This window comes from Rhincodon typus, chromosome 1 (assembly GCF_021869965.1).
Source record: "Rhincodon typus isolate 14 chromosome 1, sRhiTyp1.1, whole genome shotgun sequence".
In the NCBI taxonomy this organism is placed as follows: Eukaryota; Metazoa; Chordata; class Chondrichthyes; order Orectolobiformes; family Rhincodontidae; genus Rhincodon; species Rhincodon typus.
The window spans coordinates 75,326,611-75,340,602 of record NC_063332.1 but is presented as its reverse complement, the minus strand read 5'-3'; the positions used below and the strand labels follow the sequence as shown (position 1 = coordinate 75,340,602).

At 40.7% G+C, this 13,992-nt stretch overlaps 1 non-coding gene across 1 annotated transcript; it reads right to left on the bottom strand.

Annotated features, from left to right (window-relative positions):
• Positions 1-8,271: 8,271 nt before the first annotated feature.
• LOC125484966 lies at positions 8,272-8,375 on the bottom strand. The gene has a single exon (XR_007263753.1). It is a non-coding gene; the product is annotated as a U6 spliceosomal RNA (small nuclear RNA).
• Positions 8,376-13,992: the final 5,617 nt, after the last annotated feature.

Sequence of the window (13,992 nt, the reverse complement as noted above, 5' to 3'; positions counted from 1 at the left end):
CAACATTGGCAAATGCCTGCATCTCTGAGCTTTCAGTTGTGGGAACTATCACCATGCTAAAGGAGATAGATGTTAAACAGATGTAGCAACTCAAAACTAGATATCCATGAGGCACTGTGGAACATCAGCAGCAGAACTGTAGTTGACAACAATTAATAATATAGCCTGGCATATCCTCCACTCTGAAATTAACAGGAGATCAAACTTAGTTTCAATGAAAAGTGCAGGGGGCACACCAGAAGCAGCACCAGTCATGCCTAAAAATGAGATCTCAGCCTGGTGAAATCATAACCTGAATTTTTTTTGGCGGAAGCAGCATGCATTACATGGAACTGGTGGCATGGTGTTACAGTGGTTAGAGCTGTTGCCTCTCAATGTCAGAAACCCAGCTTCAATTCCAGCCTTGGGCAACTGTCTGTGTGGAGTTGGCACGTTCTCCCCATATCTGCATGGGCTTCCTCCGGGTGCTCTAATTTCCTCTCACAGTCCAAAGATATGCAGCTTAGGCAGATTGGCCATGCTTGAAAAAAAAATTACCCCATAGTTTCCACGGAGTTGTGGGCTAGGTGGATTAACCACGGTAAATGGGGTTACGGGGTAGGATGGGATGCTCTTCACAGGATCAGTGCAGACTCGATCGACCAAATGGCCTCTAACTACACTGTCTGAATCCTATGATTCTATGAACTAAGTACTCCCACAATGAATGAATCTGATCTGAGCTCTTAAATCTTGCATGATTTAGCCATGAATGATGGTGGACGATGAAACAATGAGAGGTGAAGGTTTCACATATATCCCCATCCTCAATGACAAGGGAGCCCAGCACACCAATACAAAAGACAAGAGTGATGTATTTCCAACCATCTTCCGTCAGACATGCCAATTGGCGTGTCCATCTTGATCTCCTCATGAGATTCCCAACATCACAGATGCCAGTCTTTCACCAAGTCAATTAACTCTACATGACGTCATGGAATTGCTGAAAACACAGGATGTGGCAAAGTCTAATGACTCTGAAAATGTACTGCCTAAAGCACTAAAGTTTTGCGCTCCAGAACTAGCTGTGCCACTAGCCAAATTCTTTCAGATGAAGTCTGGTGAGGTCTATCTTGACTTCAGGAGTATCTTGCACCATCTTTAATATTTTCAACAAGTGTTGTGGTGAGTTGTGCACTGGGCAGCAGCAAGTTGACAATTAAGAAGCATCATTGCTTATTAAGCATCTTGTTAATGGCCCAACTCGTTTCATTAATATTCGACTTCCTATCCTACCAAATGTGCTAGACATCAAGAAAACTCAACATTGAGATCAGAGCAGGTACCTAAAAGCTCATCACTTACTCTCACTCCATGTTGCTTAGGGCCAACAGCGTGTACCCCTCATCCAAAGACACAGATTGCACAAAAGGCATGAGAGCTGAGGACAGGTTGCACATTAATACATTGAGCAAAATGAATTTGTCCAAACAATTACAGTAGTGAAGACAGTCAGAGAGCTTAACACTCGGATAAGCACAAACTAGGGATGCTGGAGTCCACAAAATGTAGTAACTAGTGGAAAGACAGCAGCATAACAGAGTTTATTGTGTAAATCCCAGTGCACAGAGAAACAGGAGATGAACCAGTTCTGATTAAAGGAAACACAAAATAAGAATCTTAAAGCATGCCAACAGCAGCAGGTTATAGTCCATGAGGCACAAGAGGGAAGACTCCAAAAGTCAGAACTGAACCTCAGAAGACTTAACAACAAAGTAACACAGCAGAAAAACTCTGGAGAACAAACAGTACATTTCTATTCACATTTGAGCCTATAACCAATAATGTCCTCAAGACGGAAAGTGTAGAAAAACTATTAGCTTTGATGCTTTAATTTAGGGATTCAATTCATATTTTAGTACAAAGGAAAATCTGGTGTTACAGTGATGTTTAATTAATGGTCCCAGCATCTATGAGTATCAATTATAGTGCTTTCAACAGATTTCTACAGATTAATAGGTGCTGCAAATGCAGATGATTAAAAGATTATTTATTAAGGGATTGCACCACTTTAGGTGAAATAATCCCACAGAGGCCATTATCTTGTCAGCAAGCCACCCTTTATTTACACATGGAAAGTGCTTGACTCTGGTACAGCCTCATCTGAGCCAACTCCCAGAGTGACAGGATGTCTGACACTCCTGTTTATATCTGTCAGCCAGGGCTCCCTGATTGGACCAGATTAACAGCCCCATTTAGGGAACTCATATTCTATGTGGTCCTGCTGGGTGATCTCATTACAATCATTACAGTAGGCATTAGAGGTGAAAAATCATCCAATTTTCTTCACTCAAAGGGGAGCTCACATTGGGGCAAGCAGTTCCAATGCTACTCAAGCCCCAGAGCTTGTCCATTCTTAGAGGAAACATTGAGCCTCAAGATGGTGTCATCACTCTTCTGCAAACTAAGCATAATGCCAAAATAACAGAAACTGACACCATCACCCTCTGACAAATGGAGAAGCAGAGACGGCCGTCAAACCGTAAAATGACTAATTTTCAAGAACACAAATGAGAAATTTGCATTTCTAAGCTGCAGTCCAACACAATTAATCAATGGATAGTTACTGGCAGAACTATTCAAGGGAAAAAGATTAAAAACAGAGATAGCAATCTCAAGCCAAACATAAAATCTTAGGACTTTGAGGGGATCAGGGATATATACCCATACTATTGAATACCATTGACAGAGTACAGCAGTTCCAGGAATGGTAGAAAATCATTGCCCTCATGTGGAAATCAATTAAACTAAATCTGGACAAACAGTCAGAGTTCCAAATCATCTCAACTTGACAGATTCGGATTTTGAAGAGTGAGGAGGTGAGATTATGATAGTGATGCTAACAATGACAATATAAATAATTAAAAACATATTTGCTGGAATTATGTAAAACAAAGAGAGAAACCTGGGGACAGATGTAGCTGGAAAATGAATACACAGAAGATTAAATTTATTCACAGTCCCAGCGTCCGCCCCAATCTAGGATAGGGAATTCCACAAACACATGATCCTTTGAGAGAAGTAATTCCAGCTAACCTCTGTTTTAAATCTGCCTTGCTTAGCCTAAAACTGCAAAGAGAAACGTCTGCTCAACATCTACCTTTCCAGTCCCTTCTACTATCTTATATACCTCAATCAGATATCTTTTCATCCTTCTGAACATGCGTATAGACCTAAATTGCTCAATCTCTCCTCATTAAGACAGACCTTTCAACTCTTGAGTTAGTCTAATGAACTTTCCCTGAACTGCCTTCAATACAATTACATCTCTCCTCAAGTCAGGGTGACAAAATTGTATAGGTTCACAGATTCATACACCACAGAAAAGATCTTTTGGCCCATTGAGTCTGCACTGACATAAATACCACAATAAGTACAGTAAACCCAATTTGCTGCACTTGTCCCATGTCTGTACAGTAATCCAGATGTCATCTCACCAATGCAGTCCTGAAGAGAGGGAGGATAAGGATGAACTCAGGATGATGCAGACTAAGAAAAGTAAAAAAAAAGCAAAGCAGCCTCAAAGGAGTGCATCTGTAAACATCCAATGTCTACAGGGATAAGAGATGATCCAGTGTGTTCTTAAAGCATCTAGAAAACAAGATTCATTTCAAAATGTGCAAGCATCAGTGTTAGCACATTAAAGCAGTATCTTCATGGAACAAATGGGACCTGGTTAAAATTTTTAAGTCACAATTTTCCCTTTTTGCTTAAAATGTGTTGGGTGAGATTAACATATCATCCCCACTGCCCACACCAATCAGCTCATTAAGAGATGACAGGTAGACCATAAGCAAGCCTCTCAACCTAAAGGCTCTTGTGGCACAGTAGTAATGTCCATACATCTGGGCCAGAGCATCAGGTTCAAGTCCCACATGCCCCAGATGTGTCTGTTTGAACAGATTGATCAAAAGTACCTATCTTCTTGACCTATGTCAGACCTCAAAACTGGCATACAAGGTCACCACAAGCTGCTGGCCAATCAAGACTTGAGGCTGGCAACCCCTGGATCCTAAGAACACCTGGTCAAGGTCTACACCTCAAGGGATCCAGCAGCAAGAAGTTTCATACTTCTCTCAGCAGCTGGGTATTGCAGGGAGAGGGGCTTTGGAGGCAAGAGCAACTGTTGGCTTTTAAAGGTTATGCCCCTGACCCCATCTGTGCCTTCAATTCCTCTCAGCTCATCAGCCAGGTTGCCCTGGTTTCCTAATAGCCAGTTAGCTACCTTTCTTGTTCATCAGAGAGACATGTAATTAGGGAGGTGATGAGTTGAGGTCCTTTGTGGCTACTAATTGACCACTTAAAAACCTTAGTTGGTGGCAGGTCAAGATGATTGCCCAGAATTTAATCAATGATATGGCAAGAAGGGGTCGAGAGTCTCGCCAGGGCCAACAAATCCAATTATTTCTCCAATTGCCAAATCCCTTGCTACCTCCAGGGAGAGTAAAATTGCTCCCCTAGTCTTCAAGTAATGAGATGGCCTGATTAAGTTTATACATTTTGTGCCCCTGTGATTAGACTTGATACGTGAGAGGTGAAGTTTCAAATTATTTTAGAAAATGAACCGTGGACTTGCCACTGAAGTTGCAAAATAACAAACAATCCATTTTAATTTGCCAGGCTTCAATTTTGTAATATTCTTTTCTGGCATATGGGTTTTGCTGGCAAGGGTAGCAATTATTGCCCTTCCTTTGTTGCCCTCAGAAGGTGATGCTAGTGCTCCTTATACCTCTGCAGCAGTTTTAATACAACAGAATGAGTTTCTGGGTCAAGGAAAAGTCAATCACATTGGCGTGAGATTGGCGTATTGATCAAACTGAGTAATAATGTAAGTTTTCCTTAAGCATATTAGTGACACGGTTAGGATTTTACGACAACTTCCCTGGATGGGTACAGCTCCAACAACACTCAAAAAGCATGATACCATCCAGGACAAAGCAGGTCGCTTGATTGGCACCACATCCACAAACATCCACTCTCTCCACCACCAACACTCAGTAGCAGCAGTGTATACTATGAACAAGATGCACTGCAGAAATTTGCCAAAGATCTTTAGAGAGCACCTTCCAAACCCATTACCATTTCTATCTAGAAGGACAAGGGCAGCAGTTACATGGGAACACTACCACTTCAAGTTCCGTTCCGAGACACTCACCATCCTGATTTGGAAATATATCATCGTTCCTTCGCTGTCGCTGGGTTAAAATCCTGGAATTCCCTCCCTAATAACAGTCAACCCACAGCACATGGACTATGCAAAGGTTCAAAAAGGCAGCTCACCATCACCTTCTCAAGGGCAACTGAGGATGGGTAATAAATGCTGGCCAGCCAGTGACGCTCATGTACCATCAATGAATTAAAAAAAGCAAACAGCTTTCCAGATGTTTTACAACTGACCCAGTCAGCGATGTCCACATCCCATGAGTGTATAAAAGTTAGCCGAATTTAAATTTGCAGAAAGCTACAATGTGATTTGAGTTCATGCTGTCTGGAATTTATCTCCAATGGGATGTTGAGGATATGTCCAAGTCAGCAAAGGTGAAAGCTGTTCTACATAATCTCCTCAATAGCCTATGTTGTTCAGTTTTCACCACAGAAGATGGTGCACTGAGGACATAGGATTGCTAGGCTCATAGTTTGCTGTCTCCATCAAGTTGCTGTTGCTCCAAACCCTCTCACTCAGCATGAACTTAACAGCTGCAGATTTTATGATGCATTAGTTTATTTTAGCATCAAGTGGTGATGTTACTAGTAATGGATTAGTACCCCAGAGGCCCAAGCTAATGGTCTGGGCACATGAGTTCAAATCCCAGCACAGCTGATGATGAAATTTGAATCCAATTAATAAATCTGGAATTAAAACTTAGTCTAATGGGGACTATGAAGCCATTGTCCATTGTTGTAAAAAACCTATCTGTTTACAAATATTATTTAGGGAAGGAAATATGCTGTCCTCACCTGGTCTGGCCTACACGTGCCTCCAGATCCACAGCAATGTGGTTGATTCTTAAGTGCCTCTGAAATGGTCAAACTAGCCCGTTAATTGCATAAAGTCACTGTGCAGTCTAAGAAAAGGAATGAAACTGATTGCAGCACCTAGCATTGACCTAGGCGTTGCAAACAGCAAAGGCAAACTCAGCACTGTTGACCCTATAAACAATGCCTTCACATTGAGGATATCCTCCACCATGTTGTGTGGATATGGGTTAGATTTTGAACAGGTCTAGCAACTAAAGTCTGGACATCCACAAGGCAATCAGTAGCAAGAGAATTGTGCTCAAGCACAATCTATAACCCGGTATATCCCCTATTCCACCACTGTCATCAAACCAGGGGAATCGAGTGCAGTTCAATGAAGAATGCAAGAAGGCAGACAGTAGCATAATACAAAATGAGGTATCAATCTGGTGAAGCTATAACATAAGACTACTCACGTCCAAACAGCTGAAGTAACATATAATAGACAGGGCTAAGTGATCCTACAACCAACAGACCTGATCTAAATTCTGCTGTCCTGTCACATCCAGCCATCAAAGGAAATGAAAAATTTAAACTCAATTAACTGGAGGAGGAAGGTCCACAAATACCTCAATTCTTAATGATTGGGAAGTCAAGTGCATTAGTGCAAAAGGACATTGCTAAGAAAATGACAACCATCTTCAGCCAAAAGTGCCAACTGGATGATCCATCTCAGCCTCCTCTAGAGGTTCTCAGTAGTGCAGATTTCAGTCTTCAACCAGTCTGGGCTGAGGAGAGAGCCCAGGCTGACAGTGGGCCAGATAGTCCTTGAGAGACTTGGAGGACACCATAAAAATAAGCTTTTAATTTACAGGGCATCATCTTGGTATCCACAAGATTTACTGTAACATGTGGGCAAGTGAGGTTGCCTTTAAAATTATATTGGCATCCTAGACGATAATATAGGACAAAAAACTGAGAGACTTGACTGAGTCAAACTTCTGAGAAACTGCAACCTTAAAATTGCCTTATAGCAGTCAAAGAAGTGAGATATTTTACTTTGATTGTAACTTTTGTTAGGTCTGTTTTACACTCAGCAAAAAGAGTTGAAATTCTAGCAAGTTTCAACCTGTACTTTATGTAATCTATACTTAAACAAAGTATTGAGCAGCAAGTTACATAAATGGTACCACTAACAATTTTGTTCTTCGTAAAATTGTGAATGTTGAAGAGCAGTTCCTTGTCAAGGTTTGACTGTCCTGTCAGGTGATACATCACCCATCGTGTAACCTTGGCTTTTTGAATGTACCTGAAAACAAAACAAAAACTTCATTCATTGTTTATTTCAGCAATTTACAGGTACAACTACAGTAGTATGTTTATTGCTGATTTTTGAATAACTTTATATTTTGAATAACGATAATATCATTACTTATTAGACCAAAAGAAATAGTATTGCAGTAGGTCATTCGGCCCCTCAATTCAACTCCGCTATTAAATAGGATCTGGCTGATCCGACACTCCACACTTCCACTTTCCTGCTTTTCCCCATAACCCTTGATTGCCCGACTAATCAAGAACCTATCTATCACACCATATACACCAGGACTCTGCCTCCACAGCTCTCTGTGGCAAGGAGTTCCAAAGACGCACGCTCTCTGAGAGAGGAAATTCCTTCTCGTCTCAGTCTTAAATTGGCACTCCTTAATTCTGAGTCTATGCTGTCTGGTCCTGGACTTTCCTATGAAGGGAAGCATCCTTTCAGCATTTACCCTGTCAAGCCCCTTTTGAATCCTGTATATTTCAATGAGGTCACTTCTCATTCTTCTAAACTCCAATGAGTAGAGACCCAATCTGCTTAATCTTTGCTCATAATACAATCCCTCTACATAAAGGATCATTCTAGTGAACCTTCTCTGAACTGCTTCCAATAAAATTATATATTTTCTTAAATAAGGGTACCAGAACTGCTCACGGTACTCAACGGCACCTTGTACAGTTGCAGTAAGACTTCCCTACTCTGATACTCTGACCCCCTTGAAATAAGGGCCAACATTCCATTAGCCTTCCTGATTATCTGCTACACCGGGTACTAGCTTTCTGTGTTCAATGCACAAGTTACCCCCAAGTTCTTTTGTGTTGCAGCTTTTTGCAGTTTTTATATATTTAAGTATGACTCTGTTCTTCTGTTCTCCCTTCCAAAATGAACAACTTCACATTTTCCCATGTTATACTCCATTTGCTAACTTTCTAGGCTAATCTGCCTTCAGTTACCCACGTTTTGAACATTTCACGAATTTGTGAATCATCCTAGCGCAGGGGCCTTGCTAACCTTCTTTGTATCGTTCCAGTTTTAGTGTATGTGCTGCTGAAGGTTCTCTCTTTTTGAATAGCAGTGTCACATTAGTTGTTTATCAATTCTCTGATACTTCTCCAGAATCCGAGACTTTTTTGGAAAATCAGAACCCATGTATCCTCTATTTCTATAGCTACCACCTTTATGATCCTAGGATGCAAGCCATCAGGGCCAGGGGACTTATCTGCCTTTACCACCATTAGTTTGTCTAACACAGCTTTTCAAATTATGGTGATGGTACTTAATTCCTCCACTTATTCTTTACTATTAATGGAATGCCCAAAATATTTTCTATCTTAAAAACTGACGCATAACATCTGTTTGACTCCTCTGCTATTTTCTTGTTCCCATAATTGTCTGCCTAGATTCATTTTCTAAGGAGTCTATGTTCACTTTGACATTTCCCTTCATTTTTACATATTTGTCAGTTATTGCCAGTTTTGATATTCCTCATTATTTTGCTCTTGTAGTTTATTTTCTCTCTCTCTTTACTTTCTTTTGGTCCTCCTTTGCGGGATTCTGAATTTATTCCAGTCTTCGTAGCTATCAAAATGCTACTGTTATAGTGGGGCTTTTATAACGCAACTGGAGCTGAGCGCAAACCAATCATAATGGACAGGACCTTAACCATCAAGGCAAAGTGGGCTTCGATCTAGTCATTGAGTTCAATCCCCTAAAAGTGACGTGGGATCAAGATTATCACATGCACATCCAATTTCCATTGGAGCGGGTTTGCAGGTGAGTGGGGGACTCAAGCCCTGTAGAAATGCTAAATAAGTGATTGTAACATGCAGCTGGATAATTGATTGCTGCTTTAATGAACCATTCTGGCTTCAACGTGCAGCAAAGCTATTCCTGAGCTATCCGTGTCTCACCAGGATCAACCAAGCAATTAGATGTCTTGATGAGCTTCTTGTGAATCTTGAAGGCTGGGAAGCTTAAACAGTGAAAGTGAAAAGTTCCTGCCACATCAAGTAAATAGACTGTTGTTCGCGTCTCTTCTGAGAGCACGGCTTCATTACTTAACACAGGGTTACCAAATTCTTGTGAGTCAGTTCATTGGTCCTGCATTTTATTTATCGTGAGCTACAGTTCCCTCGTACCTGCCTTCATTACAGCATGGAGCAGTTTATACAGCTCCATTTTGCACCTTTGATAGGAACAAGAGGGACAGTAACATCAGGGGCACCAAGCGAAGCAGAACACCAGCTGCTTTCCCCTCAGTCACAGACTGCCCAACAGGTCACAGAAGATGGTCATTGATATCCAGTTCCAAGGAGGTGAGACACCCAACACAGGGTCTGCAGGCAGACGATCAGCTTTCCTGACTTGTATCAGCAACAGTGCCTCACAAAGTTCAGACTCTCACAGCAATTTGTTGCTGATATCTGGAAACTCCTGGAACTGAGCCCTCCTCCCTGTGGAAGGTGGGCACACATTTACTAAAGTTGTCAAGTGTTTGTTACTGGACTCACCCCTGCCCACTCAAATGTTTGTGCAGTGTATCTGTGAAGGATGTGTGAGAGAGAACAATACAATGGGAGTAAGTTTTGATTGTCTAGATGTGGGAGAGATGAATGAGTCCACAGGAGAGCTGTGCAGGAAAACGCAAGAAAGTCAGAGTATGGAACTTGGCACCTGAAAGTGTAATACCACTCACCTTTCCTAACCTTCTGTGCTCCCACATGCTCTTGACGCACACAGTCTCGAAGTCGAAATGATTAGTTATCCTTCTTTTGACAGATTTAACCTGTCATCCTGCCACTCTCTCTGAATAGGCAAAAAAATCCAGAAACAGGATGCCATCAAATGTGTTTGAGCCAACAAAGCTTACTGTGGATTCCAAGGGTTCTCAACCCATTAAAAGCCCCACAATTTCAGCTCTTGTCTCAAAATCCTCTCCAAGAGGTCAACATATTAAAGTAGGAATTTCCTGTACTTCCCAATACTGAAGGGTTAAAATAGTATTTGAAGTATGTACAAGTATAAATCAATTTTGTCTTGTTCAGCACTTTGGGCATTTAGAAGTTATCTGGTCAGCAGTACACGTGGAGTTTTTTCGCAGTCTGGCCAAGATTTATCTGTGAGGCTTGTATTATTAATGGTGCCACTATCAGGTAGTACTTCAGAGAAATTAATGGCTACAGTGTAACTGATTATTGATCACATCAGAAAGGTAGCATTTGGTAAACATAAAGTTTAATTTCATCAGTATGATCAGAAATTATCTTCAGTGCAATAATGTCAAATTGTTTATGGTAAAGCATAGTATTCAGTTTCACAAACAAAAAGACCCATATTTTAGTGAATTATTTCATAATTATGACTGAAATTTCTGCAGATTATCTGACTATAACTTTGATGGAAGATAATTGCAAACCCACTGAAACTATTACGTTGGTTGTCTAACAAAAATAGAAATTGTTGGAAGAACTCCATAGGTCTGGCAGCATCTTTTGAGAGAGAAACAGAGTTATCATTTCAAGTCCAGTGACCGTAATTCAGAAGTTCTGAAGTAATTCTGAAGAAGGGTCACTGGACTTGAAGCTTAACTCTGTTTTCTTTCCACAGATGCTGCCAGCTGAGTTTCTCCAGCCATTTCTGCTTTTGTTTCAGATTTCCAACATCTGCAGCGCTTTGTTTTACTTTGGTTGCTTACAATGTTTCCGGAGGGTTTCCACCAATCATGTAACAAATCTAAGTTAGAAAGAGTATTTCTCAATTTTTAAAAATTCATCATGAGGGAAACTTTTCACAGACGGTTATGTGTTGGCAACAATATATGTGTATCCTAGAATGATATCTCATAGAAGAAGCCCACTCTATATCTGTAGCAAACACAGAAAATGCTGGAGAATCCCAAATAATGACAAAATACGGTGGGTGCTGGAAATTTGAAAGGACCACTTTTGCAGAAGGCTGGAGAAATTCAGCAAGTCTGGCAACATCTATTGAGAGAGAAACAGATTTAACATTGAGTCTGGTATTTGAGCTGACTTTAAAGAGAGCTATGCAATTAGTTCCAGTCTCCAACTAAATTGGACAAATCTTTCAAGGGCTGGCACAGGCATGGAACAAATTAATTTCTTCTACGCTGTAGGAATATATATCAATGATAGCATCTTTGTTAGTGCAGCAACTTCCTCAGTACTGTACCTCCATTTCAATCTGACTGATGTCCTCAAGTCTCTGGAAAGGGACTACAACCCATGACCTTCCAAAACAAGATTACTACCCACTAAGTCACAGCTAACACCAATACAAAGAGCTATTTCAATTACCATTTCTATGGTTTATAATCCATTCTTTTAGAACACTTTCACAACATAGAAATGTGCAAAAGCAATTGCACAGCTTGAAGGTACACAAACTACTGTGGTTTTAGTTTAAATAGTGAAGAAATGTCAAATTTAATGTTGATCTACGTGTCTTGTTTTGTTTGTATCACATTTGTATCTCCGACTTATTAATTTTATATTAAGTGTTTAATTGCATGCAGGCAGTGAGCATGAATTGTGGATTCACTTGTGTCCCCACAAATAGATACTGACTTAAATAGTGATTGTTAGTGTAGCTGCTGCTTGCTTGTAGTCTATGACTGTATAAATAAATGCATTTGCAAGGGTGTAAAATTAGTTTCTCCCATACCTTTCACCAACTAACATTCTAGAACTTAATAATTATCAATAGTTTTCTTTCTTAACTGAAGAAATGCCAATCTTCCATAGCTGCAGTTTCATAAGAATCTTACTTGTAATTATATTCAATGCGCTCTTTATTATTAATTAGAAGCTAATCTCAAATTAATCCTTAATTTTAGAATAGTGGTGAACATTAACACCTAGAATGGTATATTCCAGTAAGCGGGAGAGCGGTGGAATCCTGTGACCTGTCACAATAAGAAAGCCAACCACACCTTCTTAAAATCAGATTGCTGATTGGTTGTCAATGGGCTTTCTGTCAGTATTCAAATCCATCACAAGGAAGTTTCAGCCACCAAGGGCTGCCAAAGGCTCATAGATACAGGTTCACAACACAGAAAGAAACTATTTGGCCTCTCTTATCTATTCCAGACAACAAAGATCTGGTTCCAGTAATCCCAGTTTCCACCTCTTGGCACATAGGCCAGAGACTATGGCATCTCAAGTCAATATATGAATACTGCTTAAATGTTACAAATATTTTTGGCTCAACCACTCTTTGAGGCAGTTGGTTCCAGACTCACGCCATCCTTTGGGTGAACATTATCTCAACTCCTCTCATAGCCTTCTACCTCTTAGCATAAATCCATGCAACTTGTTTATTGATCCCTTTATGAGTAGAGAATGTGTCTTCCTATCCACCCAATCTCAGTCCCTATTATCTTATAAACTTTATCTGCCTCCCTCTCAATGTTTATTGCTCCAAGAAAAACAAACGCAGCCCTGCCTATCTAATCCTTCCTCATGTATCAAACCTTCCAGCCCAGGCAGCAACCTGTTTGATTCCCTCTGCACGGTTTCTAGTGTAATCACATCCTTCCTAAAATGTAGTGATCAGAACTTCTTAATATTTCTTCAGTTGTGTCCTAAATCCATGTTTTTCATAGACTTCCAGCACAGCCCTCTGCTCCTCAGCTCAAAGGCAAATATCCAATGTCCCTCTTAACCACCTTATCTAATTGCCTTGTTATCTTCAGGGATCTGTGGATTTTATGCCAAGGTCCCTCTGATCATCAACACTTTCCAAGGTCCCGCTATTCGTACCTTGCTTTGTTAGCTCTGCCCAAATGCATTACCTCACATTTCTCTGGGTTGAATTCCATTTGCCACTGCTTTAGCCAGCTGACCAGTCCATTGTTAACCTCCTGCAGTTATAGCTTTCCTGCTCACTGTATACTGCTGTAAAAACAGTACCTTCTTATTTTTTCTAAATTGTTGATTGTGGACTGAAACGAGAAATGGGATTTCTTTAAAACTCAAGGATTGGGGAAGTGATTGTAAGTGCTGTTGACATTTTTGTTTGTTCAACCAGTTGGGGAAGATTAATTGCAGATGAACTGGTACTAGTGGGTGTGGGAGATTCAGTCAACAACAATTAGCTAATCAGTCTGTGGAGTTCTGACCAGTTGTTGATGACAGCGACCTTCCACCTGCCAACAACTGTGTGATTGGTCCCATGTAGCTGGACAGCTGTGGGTATGAATGACATAGCAGAAACCTTCAGTCTTCTGAAAGGTGAATGTAGATTCTTGCCTCTGCAGCAAAAAAAAACCTAAAGCCTGAAGAAAGCCAGTTTATTTTCCCTCACCAGTTACTGTAAGTTGTTGTTTTGAACCAGTCATCCTGTGCCTCCTGCAAGCAAGTGAAAGTACCTGACTAAGAGAGATCAAGGAGCGGAAAATCCTGATAAGCCAAAAGGATCATCTCAGCTAACCCAGGTGACAGGGACCATTTAGCTGCCTTCACAGCTTTTCACTCCACGTATAACGCCAATGATTTTTGTGCCTGTGCACAGTGAAGGTGTCCTGTGCCTGCCCATCAGGCCCATGGCGCATGACACAGCACTTAACTAAAAAGAATGGTTTTCTTCATTTCTTTATTCTTCTGCCTTTATCTTCTATGTTTTGGTTTGTTTTTCTGTGTTTTAAGATGGCACCA